This window comes from Chiloscyllium plagiosum, unplaced genomic scaffold (genome assembly GCF_037043375.1).
Source record: "Chiloscyllium plagiosum isolate Xiang-an unplaced genomic scaffold, Cpla_swu_hap1 HiC_scaffold_27, whole genome shotgun sequence".
Classification (NCBI taxonomy): domain Eukaryota; kingdom Metazoa; phylum Chordata; class Chondrichthyes; order Orectolobiformes; family Hemiscylliidae; genus Chiloscyllium; species Chiloscyllium plagiosum.
In genome coordinates, this window is record NW_028270165.1 from 12865847 (window position 1) to 12872064 (window position 6218).

Sequence of the window (6218 nt, forward strand, 5' to 3'; positions counted from 1 at the left end):
AACACTTCAGACAGCGCAAAGTGGAAGATCACTTTCTAGTGGAAGAAAAAGATATCTCTTATTTCTGAAAGAACTGGGAAACAGAAGAGGGAATGAAATCTGACTTGGGAGCTATTTCCTATTTGTTGAGAATGTTGTTTCATAACAGTCTTGGTTTAGAGCATAAGCTCTTCATCAGGAATAAAGGGTGGCCCAAGGGGGCTGAGAGGTAAATGGGAAGGAAGTGGGGCTGGATGAATGGCAGCTGGGAATGCAATAGGTAGATGGAGGTAGGGATTGATGGTAATAGGTCAGAGATGAGGGTGGAGCAAATAGGTGAGAAGCAAGGTGGACAGGTATGACAGGTCAAGAGGTTGGTGTCGAATTGGAAGGTTGGATCTGGGACAAGGTGGGGGAGAGGAAATGAGGAAACTGATGAAATCTACATTGATACCATGTGGTTGGAGGGTCCCAAGTCAGAAGGTGAGGTGTTTTTCTTACAAGCGTCGGGTAGCAAGAGTTTGGCAGTGGAGGCAGCCCAGGACTTGCATGTCCTTGGCGGAATGGGAGAGCGAGTTAAAGCGTTCAGCCACAGGGCGTCGGTCGTTTAGTTTTAGTGTCCCAGAGCTGTTCCCTGAAACGTTCCGCGAGTTGGCGTCCAGTTTCCCCAATGTGGATGAGACCATATTGCAAGCAATGGACATAATCTTATAAATAGATTGCATAAATCTTAGCCTGCCAGAGTCCTTTTCTTTAATTAACTTAATGAAAATTTTAACTAAATTGGGTGACTGCATGAAACGGTTTGTTGGTCAGATTTGAATCATCACTCCCAAATAAGACAATGCCATGAATATCAGTGAACTGCTCTTTTTGTTAAAAACCACAAGTTCTTGATGTATTTTCACAACTTTCTGGTATTCACATCTGCACATTCAATGTCAAACTCTGACACCAGAAATGAAATTACACCATTAATTTTGACTTTCAATATTCGAAGAAGCAAATTAATAGCACACAGTCAATACCCAGTCTGATTAATATGAAATTAAATTTAACCAAAAAAACATAAAACCAAGCTAGGAGATAAGAAATGGGGGAAGGGCATAAAGCAAGAAATGCAGCATCATAGAAGGTGCTCCTCCAGGGAGTGTATTTTACCAACTACTGCTGCTAAATATAAACACTCTGATATGATCCTCCGGTTTTAATGTAAACCATAGCCCCATACAGGAGGTACCATTTAAATGAGTTAAAAATACAAGCCTTGAGCAAATCCAGCCTCCAGCCTTACCCCCCGCTTCTTGGAGCTTGGACCTTCCTCAAGCTCCGGCGGGTCGTTGAACTCCTGGGCTCCAGCTGCCACTCCTCCACTGAAGAAGCTTTGGGAAGCAGATGCAAAGGCAACATACAGAACAGAGCACCATTGTAAATGAAAGCAGCTTACGGAGACATTGGGCAATAGCATCACATGGTTTTTACCGATCGACCTCTGGGTTATGTGCCCAGCACACTCACGCAGCACTACTCTGCTTCTGTGCTCCCAGAAGCTGGATTGTGGATCAGTTTAAAGTAGGTCCTATATCTCTGATTACATTGGTACACAAGGCAGTGAAGAAAGGTTTCAGCACACTGGCCTTCATCAGTTAGGGAATTGAGTATAGATGTTGGCAAGTTATGTTGTAGTTATACAGGACGTTGATAAGGTTGCACCTGGAATATTGTGATCAGTTTGGTCCCCTTGGTGTTCTGACTTCTGACTTCTTCAACTCTGGGTTTGTGTTGAACTTGATGGGATACTTTGTCCAACTTAGCATGTTTAAACAGTATCGCTCAGATGATTCATTTGAAACTTTTCAGGAAGTGAGCTCAATAAGATTGAACTATTCAAAGTTACTTGGACCCTATTTTAAAATTACATGAGGACCAGTAGTCAGAGACACGTACAGCATGGAAACAGACCCTTCAGTCCAACTTGTCCATGCTGACCTGATATCCTAAATTAATCTAGTCCCATTTGACAGCACCTGACCCATATATTCTGGCAGCTCATTTCATATATGTACCACCCCCTGCATGAAGACGTTGTCCCTTTAATATATTTCGCCTCTCACCCTAAACCTATGCCCTCTAGTTCTGGACTCCCCCACCCCTGAGAAAAGACCTTGTCTATTACCCTGTCCATGCCCCTCATGATTTTGTAACCTCTATTAGGTCACTCCTCTGCCTCCGATGCTCCAGGGAAAACAGCTCCAGCCTATTCAGCCTCTCCCTGGAGCTCAAACCCTACAACCCCCAGCATCATTCCCATAAATCGTTTCTCATGGAGAAGTTAACGTTTCAGTCCTGAAGAAGTGTTAATACCCAAAACGCTGACTACTCCACATTCTGAGGCTGTATTCTCCCAACCTCCTGCTTGCAACTTCGGGTTGCAATATGTAGTGGCTCAGTGGTTACCACTGCAGCCTGACAGCGCACGGGACCCAGGTTTGATTCCAGCCTTGGATAGCTGTCTGTGAGGAGTTTGCACAATCTCCCAGTGTCTGCATGTGTTTTCTCTGGGCGATCCTGTCTTCTTACATAAACCAAAGATGTGTAGGTCATGGTGATTGGTCATGCTTAATTGCCCATAGAGTTAGGTACATTAGTTAGAGGGAAATGGGTGTGGATGGGTTACTCTTCGGAGGGTTTGTGTGGACTTGTTGGGACAAATGGCCTATTTCCTGTAGCTAATCTCATCTGCACTAATTTTGTCTCGAACGAATGGCAGAGTAGACTCGACGGGCCCAATGGCCTAACTTCTGCTCCGATGGTCTTGCGGTCTGAGGTTTATTTGGATCATTTCATTGGCAATGTGCAGTCCCTGGCTCAATGAGCAGCAGTGCCCCCGCTGGTGCTTCCGCAAGTTGCAAGCAAACATGAACCTCTTCCCACACTCGGGCCAGCTGAAGGGCCTCCCACTGCTGAAGGACACACAGGTGTTTCAGCAGGGTGGAGGAATTGCTGAAGGCCTTCCCGCACTCAGGTCAGCAGAATGGCCTCCCCCCAACCCCCCCCCCCCCCCGCCCCCGTGTGGACCAGCTGGTGCTTCCGCAGTGTGGAGGAGCGGATAAAGCCCTTCCCACACTCGGGGCAGGAGAACGGCTTCTCCCCGGTGTGGACGGACTGGTGCCTCAGCAGGGCTGAGGAATTGCTGAAGGACTTCCTGCACTTAGGGCAACTGAACGACCACTCCCCCATGTGGACTCACCAATGGGCCAGCAGGTCGGAGGAAAGAGCAAAGCCCTTCCTGCACTCAGGGCAGAAGAACGGCCTCTCCTCAGTGTGGACCCATTGGTGTCTCAGCAGGTGGGAAGAACTGCTGAAGGCCATCTCGCACTTGGGGCCGGAGAACAGCCTTCCCCGGTGTGGACCAACTGGTGCGGCAGCAGGAAGAGGAATCACTGAAGGCCTTCCCACACTCAGGGCAGCAGAAGGGCCTCTTCCCCTCTGTGGACCCACTGGTGCTTCAGAACCCTTTCAAATTTCACAGTATCCTTCTGATAGGAGACCAGAATTGCACACAATATTCCAAAACTGGTCTAACCAATGTCCTGTACAGCCACAACATAACTTCCCAACTCCAATACTCAGTCAGAGGATTGCGAAAGCTTTCAAAACCCGCCAAAAACAAACAGGAAAGAATGGAGGGACAAACCGAATTTTTGAAAGTCAGCTTGGAAGCATCAATGAGAAATCGGCGGACTGGGTTTATTGGGTACCCGTTCTCCTTAAATACACGAGATACGTATTCCTCTTCTGCTCTTCGTAGTTTCTCTGTGCTGCAGTGTGTAGTGGCTCGTTGATATAATGTCCTGATGCAGCTTCGTTCGTGGGTGTTGGGATGATTGCTTCTGTGGTTAAGAACTTGGTTTGCGTGTGTTGTTTTTCTGTCGACGCTAGTTTGAAGTTCCCCATTGACTGTTCGTTCTACTGTGACATCTAAGAATGGCACTTTGTTGTTGTTCTCCTCCTCTTCAAACCAGGAGACCCCTCAGGCCACAGTCTCACCACTTGGAACACCAATATACAGACTAGTCAAAGGCCTCCACTGAAGATTAAAACACCAAGTCGAAGATTCACGTCACTCCATTTACTCCATCCAAGAATTCCTGAACACCAAAGACACCAAGATCGAAGATGATGGAATAATGTTGTGCTTTGGCATAACAGCCCTGTTCACATCCATTAACATCAACGTGGCCAAAGAAAACTGGAGACACTACTCGAAGAACCAAAGTCACAAATACAGCACCAACTTCATCAGCAAAGATAGCACTATCCAGCTCGTGGAACTGTGCCTTACCACCCACTTCATATTCAGTAACAAGCCCTACAAACAAATCAACGGAACACCCATGAAACCACCAGTGTCAGGATTCCTAGCAGAAGCAATAATGCAGAGACTCGAACAAACAGCCCTTTCAACGATCCAACCCAAACTTTGTGTCCGCTACAGTGATGACACTTTTGTCATCAAAAAATGAAACAAATTAGAGGAAACCTACAACACCATCAACAATATCCTTACGGGCATAAAATTCACAAAAGAGGAGAACAACAACAAAGTGCCATTTCTCGATGTCACAGTAGAGCGAACAGTCAATGGTAAATTCAAAACAGCGTCTACAGGAAAACAACGCACGTGAACCAAGAACTTAGCGACAGAAGCAATCATCCCTGCACACACAAACAAATCTGAATCAGGACACTATTTCAACGAGACACGACACACTCGAGCACCCAGGAACTTCGAAGACCAATCAATAACTGGACAGCGCATTTGAGAAGAACGGGTAGCCAACAAACCCCACAGAAAATTGCTTCCCTGACCGGGAATCGAACCCAGGCCGCGGCGGTGAGAGCGCCATATCCTAACCACTAGACCACCAGGGAGACGTCAATGCATGGTGTCAGATCTGCTAGAAATGACTTACCTGCCCGAAAATCGAACCCGAGCCGCGGTATATCGAAGGCTTTCACCTGTGCATCCACCAATATCATTTCTTGTATCCATTGCTCCCGGTGCGGTCTCCTCTACATTGGGGAGACTGGAGACTCCTCGCAGAGTAAAGTCACAGCGCTGAGGGAACATCTCCAGGGCACCCGCACCAATCAACCCCATCGCCCTATGGCCCAACATTTCCCCCCACCTCCCTCCCACTCTGCCGAGGACATGCAGGTCCTAGGCCTTCTCCATCGCCGCTCCCTCACCATCCAATGCATGGAGGAAGAACGCCGCATCTTCCGCCTCGGATACATTCAACCCCCAGGACATCAATGTGGACTTCACCAGTTTCCTCATTTCCCCTCCCCTACCTTACCTCAGTTCCAACCTTACAGCTGACCTGTCCTACCTTCCAATCTCCCTGACCACCTATCCGCTCCACCCTCCTCTCTGACCTGCCACCTCCACCCCCACCCCCATTCACCTATTGTACTCTTTGCAACCTTCTGCTCAGCTCCCCCCCCCCCCCCCACCAATTTATCTCTCCACCCTGGAAACGTCCTGCCTCTATTCCTGATGAAGGGCTTTTGCCCGAAACAGCGATTTTCCTGCTCCTCGGAAGCTGTTTGACCTCCTGTGCTTTTCCAGCACCACTCTGATCTAAACTCTGGTTTCCAGCATCTGCAGTCCTCACTTTTGCCTAACCAGTAAACCCAGTGTGCCGATTTCACATCAACAAACTGAATCAAGCAGACGCAACGTGTGCAGAAACCCTAGCCACATTACTTTACATTCAAGACATTTGGGAAATGATGTCCAGACAACTCAGCCCTCTCAGCATCATGGTAGCCCACAAACCTACCAACACACTTAAACAGCGGCTAATGAACCTGAAATACCCGATACAAACAACCAGCAAACGAATGTTATTTACAAAATACCATACAAAGAAATATATACATGAACTCTGCCGCACAGTTCTCTGTGGCAAGAAATGCTGGGATGAGATAAGGAAGATTTTTTTTCAGCCAAAAAGAATCGGCACTGACTGGACAGCCATTTAAAATCAACGCTGTCAGCTCAGGATGGAAGATCCAAAGGGATGAACAGCTTTCATATTTCCTGAAGATTTACAAAACTGAAACTGGGTTTTGGTGTTTGTTCCCTCTCCACTCCCAGGAGCCGCAGTGGTTGGGCCGGTGAGTTGGGGAAATTGAAATGTGCCCGTGAGCAGCGTGTGGGGCTATTTCAG

General features: G+C 47.5%; 1 non-coding gene across 1 annotated transcript; it reads right to left on the reverse strand.

Moving 5' to 3' along the window:
* Positions 1 to 4842: 4842 nt before the first annotated feature.
* Positions 4843 to 4914, reverse strand: trnae-cuc (transfer RNA glutamic acid (anticodon CUC)). Its single transcript has one exon. It is a non-coding gene; the product is annotated as a tRNA-Glu (tRNA).
* Between the last annotated feature and the right edge of the window lie 1304 nt (positions 4915 to 6218).